Source organism: Lathyrus oleraceus, chromosome 6 (genome assembly GCF_024323335.1).
Source record: "Lathyrus oleraceus cultivar Zhongwan6 chromosome 6, CAAS_Psat_ZW6_1.0, whole genome shotgun sequence".
Taxonomy (NCBI): Eukaryota; Viridiplantae; Streptophyta; class Magnoliopsida; order Fabales; family Fabaceae; genus Lathyrus; species Lathyrus oleraceus.
This window is the reverse complement of record NC_066584.1, coordinates 113230335-113242976: the sequence shown is the minus strand read 5'-3', so window position 1 is coordinate 113242976 and position 12642 is coordinate 113230335. Positions and strand designations below refer to the sequence as shown.

General features: G+C 36.3%; 1 non-coding gene across 1 annotated transcript; it reads right to left on the bottom strand.

The window, feature by feature from the left end:
- Positions 1-9632: 9632 nt before the first annotated feature.
- Positions 9633-9739, bottom strand: LOC127099739 (small nucleolar RNA R71). Its single transcript, XR_007794213.1, has one exon. It is a non-coding gene; the product is annotated as a small nucleolar RNA R71 (small nucleolar RNA).
- Between the last annotated feature and the right edge of the window lie 2903 nt (positions 9740-12642).

The following is a 12642-nucleotide window of genomic DNA, read 5'->3' as shown; positions in this document are numbered from 1 at the left end:
CGATGTTTAATTTTTCCAAAATAATAAAGTTATTAGAATAACTAGTCCGTTTAATAAAATGTTAAGTGTGACTTAATCATAAGATCTCATTAAACATAAGGACATTATTCTTAAAGCATATGTAGTCGAGTCTTATTGTGAAGTGGGATCACATCTCACTGATCATGGATAAAAAAGTTATCAAGTCTTCACATAAGTATGAATATTATGACTAATATTTATACCAAATTGATCCGCTATGAGCATACTACATAAAATATTATGCAAATTGTCAAAAGTTATTCTCATAGTGATAGTGATGTATATCACCCTTTAACCTTAAACCACTATGGACCCTAGATGTGGAGTCGAGTACTTTATTGTTAAGCAAACATTGTCTGTAACTGATTGATCATAAAGACATTTGATGCGTATTCCACAAAGCATGGTGAGGGACATGAGTGACCTAGATGAAATTTGTCCGTCCTGCATAACATGATAATGTCTAAGGATTCAATATTGAACTAGATAAAGGTGAGACAACATATTCCTTGTGTTTAATATAGACATAACAACAAAAGAGTACTTCTACGCACAAACATTATCACAAAAGGTTTTGTCAAATCACATGACATTTTAGTGACTTAGGTAGCATTGATGTGTTTCTAGATACCGCTCAATGTTTATTATATTAAACGTCTTATTTAATATAATTTCCAATGTCACGAGAAGCTACAGGATCACACATGTAACACCTTAAACCCCGAAACTTATGTATTAAGAATTATACGACAATTTAAGGTGTCACCAATGAAAACCTCAAATAATTCAACGATTAATAAACATGTAGTTGAATATACTAAGGTCATACAACACTTGTCATCGCACACTCTCCTTCACTTAGGGTATCATTGTGGCGGTATCATTCCTAATTGGATAAATAAACATAAACTTAACATTTAGTCTTTAAAACTCATTTAAATAAAACTTCTTCAAAACAAGATTTATTAAACTCAACTCTTAAACACTTCAACATAATCCAATGAACTATTAAATTTCAACAGAATAATAAAATAAAACATTCCCGACCCTGATGTTACAAGATCAGAGCAAGACTTCTAAATCAGGGAAACTAAAGAAGTAACTCCTTAAGCTAACTTCACTTACTGCAGTAATTACTCCTGAGTATCTGTAAGATGTCCATGGAGGGCAACATTCAAGCAAAGAGGGTGAGAAATATATTCAAATAATAAATGGCGATTAAACAATCAGAGTAGATTAAATACAATACATTTCAAACATAATTCACTATACACCACAACACATGTATTCATGTTTCATCCACTTCACAATAATACACAATCAATATGAACTATGACTCTCAACAATATTATAGACTCATATGCATGCGGTACCGGCCTCAACAATGGTTCTCATTATGAACTGGGTTCCATATGCAGAACCCATGAGCCTCACACCGAGATATAAACCTCAACATCGAACTTGGGACAACTACTGGTCACCAACATCAAAACATGTAATTGGCTCTTTCACAACAACAACTATTGATACATGAATGAATGTATGCATCATCATAATAACTCAACAACACAAACAATATCACATTGAACCGCATAATTTCCTATACAACATCAATAGGATAGTTTCACATTGAAAACCATACATCATACCCCACGTTTCATCAAAACACAATAATCAAACAACATGCAATTATATTAGCACTTTACCGCATCAGTTTATCAACAACGAAAACTCAATGTTTTGCTAAACGGTCCATCATACCATCAAGAAAACCATAACAACAATACAAGCATAATCCTAATTAATCATCTGAACTCTCACTACCACTGTGTAGTTCAGTATTTCAACTTTCCAATGCTTCAAACGACATCTAAATCGGACTTACATAATGAAAGTTATGACCAAAATCATTGAGATATGTCAACTAATTCAAAAACATATTTTTCTCTAATTTATATTGCACAATAGATTGCAATCAGGGTGCAATTGATTGTCACTGAAAGATTTTCCAAAATTTATATTGTGCAATCGATTGCAATCATGGTGCAATCGATTGTCACTAAAGGATTTTCTAAAATAATTAGTTTTCTCTATTACGATTGCAGAGCCAATTCCAACCCTTCAAACCTCATACCAGTCCCAAATTAATCAATCAAAAACTCTCAAAATCACATTCTAATATCACCAATGGATCAAACGATCATAACTACAGTTTTCCTCATGATTTAATCACCCAAAATTATGCCCTAAAACACCAATTTTTCATAAAAACTCAAGAACACACCATACACAACCGCCTATCATTACAATTCAAATCAATCCATGGAAAACATAATATGGATCAACATACAAATAGATTTATCATTCAAATGTTCATTAATTCACATCACATATTCATAGATGATCAAACACTATTTGAGGTTAAGGAAACCTCTCTACCCTTTCATGATTTAGCATCCATAGATGAATATCCCCCCCCCCCCCCCCTTACCTTAGATTTCAGAATTTCCAGCAAAATCAAGGTGAATTGGTGTTCTTCCTTCAAGCCTTAGCACTCCTCTTCAAGCTTTCTATCCAAAATCCTTATCTATTTCACGTACTGTTAGAATGAGAGTTATTTCTCTCTAATTTTCTATTTTTATGAATAATTAAATATCTCTCTCTAATACATCTTTGACCCGACTAACTAAATCTCTTACTCATCACTCCCCTTTATTTCTATTAATTCACACTTTCCACCCGATTCTTGATAATTCTCTATTTCTATTATTTTAACTTAATTAATTCTACCAAACCAACTAATCAATTCACATAATTCTCACAAAATAATTATTTAATTAATTTCACACCAATGAACTTAAATAAAGAAAGAAAATAATCGATAACTCTAAATCGGGGTGTTACAACTCTCCTCCACTTAAAGAATTTTCGCCCTCGAAAATTACCTAAGGAAAAAAAGTCGGATACGACTCTCTTATCTTCTCCTCGTGCTCCCAAGTCATGCTTCCACCATCTGGTCCTCCCCAAGCTACCTTTACCAAGGAAATCTCCTTACCATGCAACGGCTTCACTTCCCGGTTATCTATCTGCACGAGAGATGCCTCAATAGTCAAGTTCTCTCTCACTTGTATATCATCCACTTAGATCACATGAGACAGATCTGAAATGTATCTCCTCAAATGAGATACATGAAACACATCATGAAGATTAGCAATCGGCGGTGGCAAGGCATTCCGATAGGCCACCTCTAATATCCTTTGTAAGATCTGGTATTGACAAACAAAGCATAGAGTGAGCTTTCTAGATTTCAAAGCTTGACCAACCCCAGTTATCGGTGTAACTCTTAGGAACACGTGATCACCTTCTTCTAAATTAATGTATTTCCTTCTGTTATCATGGTAGCTCTTCTGTCGACTCTGAGAAGCTCTCATCTTCTCCTGAATCAATTTAATCTTTGCAGTCGTCTGTTGAACAATATCCCGTCTGAGCACAACAATCTCGCCTAATTTGTACCGATACAAAGGAGTCTTACATCTCCTCCAATACAAAGCCTTGAAATTTTCCAATCCAATACTAGAATGGAAAATATTATTATAAGTGAATTCAACCAAAGGCAAGTAGCTATCCCAAGTGCCTCTTTGTTCTAGCACACAAGCTCTCAATAAATCCTCTAAAGATTTAATAGTCCTCTTTGTTTTATTCTTTGTCTGTGGATGATAAGAAGAACTCAACCTCAACTTGGTACCCAGCGCCTTCTGTAAACTCTCCCAAAATCTCGAAGTGAATCTCGGATCTCGATCTGACATAATACTCAAACGAATACCATGCAAACTGACAATCTTCTCAATATACAACTCGGCCAACTTCTCCAAGGGATAACTGATCTTAATTGGAATAAAATGAGCCAATTTAGTCAGCCTATCGACAATCACCCAAATGGAGTCACATCCCTTTATCGTCTTAGGTAGACTTGTTACAAAATCTATAGAAATATTATCCCATTTCCACTCTAGAATGCTCAACGGTTGCATCATACCCAACGGCTTCTGATATTCAATCTTTGATTTATGACAGATCAAACAAGCATAGACAAACTTAGCTACCTCTTTCTTCATACCAGGCCACTAAAACAATTTCTTCAAGTCTTGATACATCTTAGTAGCACTAGAATGAATACTTAACCCACTCCTATGACCTTCTTCAAGAATACTCTTCTTAAGTTCTGGTACATCCAAAATGCAAATTCCGTTTCTTAATCTAATCACACTCTTCTCGTTGACTCTGAATTCACCACTTTCACATCGGTTAATCAACACTAACCGGTCAATCAATCCTAAGTCGATCTTCTGCCTTCTTTGATTTCTTCCAGAATGCCACTAGTCAACTTCAAAATACCCAACTTAACACCGTTAAGAGTTCCTTCGCACACCAAATTCATATCTCTGAATTTCTCGATCAACTCTAATTATCATACCATAATCATCGACGTGTGTAAGGACTTCATGCTCAACGCATCAATTACCACATTCGCTTTACACGAATGGTAATTTAGACCAAAATCATAATTTTTCAAGAACTCGAGCCATCTCCTCTGCCTCATATTCAGTTCTTTCTGATTGAAAATATATTTCAAACTCTTGTGATCATTGAACATTTTGAATCTGGAACCAAAAAGGTAATGTCTCCAAATTTTAAGTACAAACAAAACAATTGCTAACTCTAAGTCATGTGTAGGATAATTCCTCTCATGAAATTTCAATGTCTAGAAACATAAGTAACCACCTGGTCGTTCTGCATTAGTACATCTGCTAGACCCATCTTTGAAGCATCACAATATACTACAAAAGGTTCAATTGGATTCGGCAAGATCAAAACTGGAGCAGTCATCAATTTCTTCTTGAGCTCTACAAAACTCTCTTCACAAGTAACATCCCACATATAAGCTTGACCCTTTTAAGTAAACTGAGTCAAAGGAATTTCCAACTTCAAAAAACCTTCTATGAACATGTGGTAATAACCAGCTAACCCAAGGAAACTTTTAATCTGAGTAACAGACTTCAGATTCTCCCACTACAACACATCATTAACCTTCGTCGAATCAACAACAATACCACCACTAGAAATCACGTGCCCGAGAAAACTAACTTTCTCCAACCAAAATTCACACTTGGATAACTTGGAATATAACTTGATATCTTTTAAAGTCTACAACACCACCTTCAGATGTTCCTTATGCTCTTCATCATATTTCGAATATATAATGATATCATCAATAAACACCATATCAAACTGATCTAAGTACGGATGGAAAATTCTATTCATGTACTCCATGAAAACTCCAGGCGTATTAGACACTCCAAACGACATTACAGAATATTTATAATGACCATATCTCATTATGAACAAGGTCATTGGAATATCTGCTGGTTTTACTCGAATCTGATGGTATCCCGACCATAAATTAGTTTTATTGAAAACACGAGTACCGACTAATTGATCCATCAAATCATCAATTCTTGAAAGAGGGTATTTAATCTTAATCGTCATCTTATTCAGTTGTCGATAGTCAACACACAACCTCATGCTGTCATCCTTCTTTTTCACTAACAATACTGGCGCAGCCCAAGGAGAAACACTTGGTCAAACAATTTCTTCTCAAGTTACTCTTCTAACTGTTTCTTTAGCTCGCTCAACTCTGAAGCATAAATTCTATAAGAAGCTATTGAAACAAGACTAGTACCAGGTACTAAGTCAGTATCAAACTCAATCTTTTACTCTGGTGGCAAATAATTGATATCATCTGGGAATACTTCTAGAAATTCACATACCATTGATAGCTCATTAATCACCACCCTGATTTCTGCACTCATAGATGACAACATCGTGAACACCAGTGTCCCATCATTCACAGTCTCATTCACTTACTTAGTCGCCAAAAACACTCCCTCATCTTCATTTATATCAAGGTACGACACAAATTTGTTGTAACAATTGATATGCACATGGTTGAACTCCAACCAGTTCATCCCAAGGATAACATCAAGTATATTCAGAGGTAGACAGACTAAATTCATCCCAAAATTCTTACCATAGATAGTTAATGGATAGTTCACTACAATAAATAATTCTTTTTATGACGAATCTAACACCTCGAACAATAAAAAAAACTAGGGTATAGGTACTGGGAGCGCCAGGTTTCATTTAAAAAAATAAAAATAAACAACCATTTACCTTGGTTTTTAAGAAAAGCGAGGGAATTGAGCTATAAGGGAGCTCGTTTCAACACCCAGTTATTGCATTTTATGTTTTTTTTAATTATTTAGTTAGTATTCCTCACTTGGCGCCTTTCCAAGTTCCATTTTTATCATTGTTATTTTTTTCATTAGTATTTATCTCGGCTACATGGTCCAACTAATAGGTAATATATTTTGCATTAATTATTTTCAAAATATTATTTTAATTTTTTATTTGATATGTTCAAACCCCTCGGTTATACAAAAAAACCCCGACATTATATATCTTTTAAATGAATTTCCAAAATATGACGATATTGTGTTTTTTTATATTTTATATTTTTAATTAATATTGTCACGTCAGATTTTATATAAAATCAACGTGACACATATATTACATGAAATACTTTAGACTATAATATAACTAGTTTCTAACTTTTTATTTACTTATTAACACTCAAACGTCATTTCGTCACTCTCATTTTGTAAAAACCCTAGGCGATTTTCAAGTTGATATTCATCAAAACTCTTCTAACAAATATTCATCAAATGTCATTTTTGTAACATGTTTTTTCTTCACTGAAACAACTTATATATCACTTTGTCAACATATGTCATTTTTCAACAGGTTTGATCTTCACTGAAATGAGTTTATATCATTTTGTTTTTCACTGTTTGTGTCTTGATCATTTTGTTTCTACGTATTTGTCTCTTGATAGTCATGGTCGATTCTACAAGAACCTCTCATACAACATCTGCTACAACATTTGTTGATACAAATTATAGAAGGAAAACTAGAGGTGGCATGATATATACCAAGGTGAAAAAATCCCACGAAACTGGTGTTCGCTACCCAATTACAATTGATGCTGCAATCGGCAGGGCTTATGGTGAAAATGTTGACGATGTCACGGGTTACATTGCGCTATAAGGTAGAAGTAAAGTGAGCATTTTGATAGATAGTTGGCACGGTGTTGAAGAGGACTTGAAAGATTCCATATGGGAAGATTGATCACACTAAAATTTACGTATTTTCGACTCCGATTTCACATGCATTCTAGTTATTTTATTATCATTTTGTTGTGTTATTACTGTGTTTTCCTTTGTTTTCAGGGTTTTACTTTAATCGGAGCCCCGATCGAGAAAAGGAGTGAAAAAGGGCTAAAAACCCTAAAATTCAGCATTTTGTGCTTATGGCTTACCCCATGGCGGGCGCCACAGACCAAGTCATGACATGTCCAATTCAAACTTCCATCAACTCCCACGTTTTCCCACCACTTCCACTAAGGCGCCCCACTTTGTGCTTGTGGCGAGCGCCATGGCCTTGTGGCGGGCGCCACAAGAGGAAAACGGTTTCCTCTATTTTCAAGTTGAAGGGCATCCAAGTCAATTCCACCTTTTTTATTTGCTTATAAATAGAAACGCGAATTCAGTTTTACAACCACCCAAACTTAGAGCAGACGAAGATCCGAACGTTGGAACAAGGAGAAATCAGAAGCAACTTTGTTTCACTTAGGCATATATTCAGTTTTATAAAGTGGTAATCGCTTCGCATTGGAGTGTTACCACAATTGGGTAATTGAGTCTGTGATAGAGTCTGTACTCGAGTTTGGAGCACTTTGGAAGGAAGTTAATCCTGCCGCCATTTTCTTTTCCGCATTGCAATTTACTCAGTCCTCCGATTGGAACAGGTTTTTATTACTCGCCTTTACTTTATTTATTTCCCGCACTCGCTTTTAATTCATTTATTTCCTGCACTCGCTTTTACTTTATTTATTTCCCGCACTCGCCTTTACTTTATTTATTTCCCGCACTCGCCTTTACTTTATTTATTTCCCGCACTCGCTTTTACTTTATTTATTTCCCGCACTCGCTTTTACTTTATTTATTTCCCGCACTCGCTTTTACTTTATTTATTTTTCGCACTCGCTTTTACTTTATTTATTTTTCGCACTCGCTTTAAATTATTTACTTTCCGCACTCGCACTACTTTTATTTATTTTAATGCACTTTTACTTTACCATGTCTAGCTAAATTTATAAGGCTAGAATGTAAGGATCGTAATTAAACCAGTAATCCGTACAATTGTTCGTAGAAACACTTAAAGGGCTATTTTAACTTTCAAATTAAGTTTTCCCGCACTTCAATTCCGTTGGGTAAGATCGAAAGCCGTCCAACGTCTTTTTAAACTTAATTGTTTTTATCTATTTCAAAAACAGCGAAAGCGCTTTGTTTAGTTCATTAGGAGTTTTTAACATTAAGAAGAAAAGAGATTTTAAAACTATTTTCGGACGCGTTTATAAGTTTAGAGTCTGGTTCGTAAGAACCTCTTTCGGTTAAGAAATCCAGGTTATAATAATTTTCAACTTAGTCAAGATACTATATTTCTTAAAAATAAGTTTACTACTCTAACGCAATGCGCGCCTTTTTATAAGTGACAATAAGAGGGTTTGATTAGGGAGTACAACTCGGTTCTGAATACGCGAAAGCGACAGTTCCTGTTAAATTAGTTCTTTTCAAAGTAGGAAACATTACCCATAAGTAGTTCTATTAGCAAGTACTTGGATTATCAATTGATTACGTGAATTACATTCGACCCTGTCTTTATTAATTACATTTTATTTCAGTACTTTATTTTTCAATTGCACACTACAAAAACACCTATTTCGATTGCCTTTGATAAACACCATAACAACAGATAACGATAGATTGACACTTGGTCTCTGTGGATACGATAATCTTTTATATTACTCTGACGCGTTCGTATACTTGCGAACATCAAATTTTCCAACGCATCAAGTTTTTGGCGCCGTTGCCGGGGACCAATTTCGTCAAATTTCATTTTCCTATTGTTATATCGTTTAGACTTAGGTTATTTCCCGCCGGTCGATGCGAAGAACTCACAGCACCGGAAGTTTAAGTTTAGTATACCCTCTAGCGGAACCTGAACGTTACGCTCGCGCACGTTTATTCTTTCATAGAATTAAGAGAGCTATGGCCGAAGATCAAAACCAAAGACCTCTTAAGGACTTCGCTCAACCATCTAATGAAGAACCTAGTTCTAGTATAGTAAACCCAATCATACCAGCCAATAATTTTGAACTTAAACCATCCCTGTTGCAACTAGTGCAACAGAGACAATTCGCGGGTCTCGCTACCGAGAACCCTAACCAACATTTAAAAATATTTCTTCAATTAGCAGATACTTTTAAAACCAATGGAGTTTCTCCTGAGGCAATACATTTAAGATTATTTCCTTTTTCCCTCAGAGATAAAGCTCTATAATGGTTAGATTCCCTTCCACCCAATTCCATTACGACTTGGGATAACCTTAGAAGAGTTTTTCTTGCTAGATATTTTCCCCCGAGTAAAACCGCCGTTCTTCGAAACCATATAACTAGATTTACCCAAAACCAAGGAGAATCGTTGTTCGAAGCTTGGGAGAGATATAAAGAGTTGTTACGAGCATGCCCACATCATGGTTTAGAAAATTGGTTAATCATTCAAACCTTCTATAATGGACTTCATTATAACACAAAGATGACCATCGACGCTGCCGCAGGCGGTGCTCTAATGAACAAACCTTACCCTGAAGCTAGTGCCCTCATTGAAGACATGGCTCAAAACCATCAATCATGGGGAGTCGAACGAGCGACAGTGGAGAAGAAGGAATCCCAAGGAGGAGTGCATGAACTAAGCTCTATAGACATGATGCAAGCTAAAATGGACGCATTAGCTCTCAAAGTCGAGCATATGTACACGAACCCGAATATTGTCGCCGCAGTTTCGTCGGATTGTGAGATATGTGGAACCCAAGGACACCAATCTGCCGAATGCAGTCTATTGAACGAAACCCACTCCGAGCAAGTGAACTACACCCAAGGGAACCCATATTCAAATACCTATAACCCTGGATGGAGGAATCACCCTAACTTCTCCTATAGAAACAATAATCCAATTCAAAATAATGCACCTCCGAGACCTAGTTATCAAGCCCCTAGATTAAATCAACCTATGCAACCTGTACCACCAAAAACGAGCCTTGAGAAAATTATGGAAAATTTTATCACCGCTCAAACCCAACAAAACAAGGAGTTCATGAACCAAAACATTCATGTTAACGAATTGATTACTCAGTTAGGAACCAAGGTTGACCAAATAGTTACTCATACCAAGATGCTTGAAACACAGATCTCTCAGGTAGCTTTAAACCAAGCCCCTCAGACTACACCTGGAGGACAATTCCCTGGACAACCTCAACAAAATCCGAGAGGACAAGCCAATGCCATTACCCTACGAAGTGGGAACGCTTATGATGAGCCACCAAACCCAAGATTGAGTGAACCCGAAACTTCTAAGGAATGTACCAAACCCCCGGACGAAGTAAAGGAACCCGAGGAATCTGAAAACCAGGAAGGTCGAGATAAAGGAGAAGAACCTAAAGATAAAATTTACGTACCGCCCCCGCCATATAAACCACCTATACCATATCCCCAAAGACTCAAACAAACCCAGATCAATAAACAGTACCAAAAATTTATTAAAGTTATAGAAAAACTTCATGTAGAAATCCCTTTCACAAAAGCCATCACCCAAATACCTTCTTATGCAAAGTTTCTGAAAGACATCCTTACCAACAAACGTAGACTTGACGATCCGAAGCCTTTGGAATGTAATGCTATTTTCGAGGACAAATTAGCAAAGAAAGATAAAGATCCTGGAAATTTCTCTATTCCTTGCCTGTTGGGTAATCATGTCATCGATAAAGCTTTTCTAGACTTAGGAGCTAGTGTGAGCTTAATGCCTCTAGCAGTTTGTGAGAGATTAAACTTAGGAGAGTTACAACCCACTAAGATGTCACTTCAGTTAGCCGATAGATCCGTTAAATATCCGATAGGCATTTTAGAAGATGTTCCTGTTAGGATAGGTCAACTATTTATCCCTACTGATTTTGTCGTCATGGACATCAAAGAGGACAATGATATACCAATTCTTCTAGGTAGACCATTCTTATCAACTGCAGGACCCATAATAGATGTCAAGAAAGGAAAGTTGACATTTGAGGTAGGTGACGAGAAAATAGAATTTATACTTTCGAAATTTCTTATGGCACCTGTGATGGGAGACTCGTGTTATGCCTTAGATATCATTGATGAATGTGTTAGAGAATTAGAACAAAAAGAAATTATTAAGTTACCATCGACCCCCATAAAGGAAGATGATGACTTTAAAGAACCTTACATCGATGATAACCTTTACGAATGTTTATCCCTTACTCCAGATCCTATGCCATGCCCTGAGAAACCAACCTTAGAACTTAAGGAACTGCCTAAGAACCTGAGATATGAGTTCCTCGATGAAAAGATGAATCGTCCAGTTATAGTCAGTGCTACCTTGAGCCAAGAAGACACGAACCAACTTTTAGACGTTTTACGAAGATATCCCTCAGCCTTAGGATATAATATCTCTGACCTGAAAGGTATAAGCCCATTCGTACGCATGCATCGGATTTCGCTCGAAGAAGATTCAAAACCCTCTAGGGAGCATCAGAGAAGAATAAACCCTATAATGAGTGATGTTGTTAAGAAGGAAGTTCTTAAGTTACTTGAGGCAGGTATAATCTATCAGATCTCGGATAGTAAGTGGGTGAGCCTTGTGCATGTAGTACCTAAAAAGGGAGGCATCACAGTCGTGCAAAACGATAAAGGCGAACATGTAGCAAAACGTTTAGAAGGAGGATGGAGGATGTGTATAGATTATAGAAAATTAAATAAAGCAACTAGGAAGGACCATTTCCCTTTACCATTTATTGACCAGATGTTGGAGCATCTAGCCAAACACTCTTACTTCTGTTATTTAGATGGATACTCTGGATTCTTCCAAATACCTATTCACCCAGAAGATCAAGAAAAAACTACCTTTACATGCCCTTATGGAACTTTTGCCTACAGACGAATGCCTTTCAGCCTCTGTAACGCCCCAGCTACTTTCCAACGCTGCATGATGTCAATCTTTGCAGATTACCTAGATGGTATCATGGAAGTGTTTATGGACGATTTCTCGGTTTGCGGATTCAATTTTCACAATTGTCTTGCTAACCTTGAGAAAATCCCGGAGAGATGCGTGGAGGTTAACCTCGTGCTAAACTGGGAAAAATGTCATTTCATGGTGACCGAAGGAATAGTTTTAGGACATATAGTTTCCGAAAAAGGTATAGAAAACCTAAAACCACCAAAAACAATCAGAGAAGTCTGAAGCTTTCTTGGACACGCTGGATTCTACCGGCGTTTTATTAAGGACTTCTCCAAAATCACTAAACCTTTAACCGGACTTTTAATGAAAGATGCTGAATTCATTTTTGACGAAAAATGTAATGACGCATTTAATC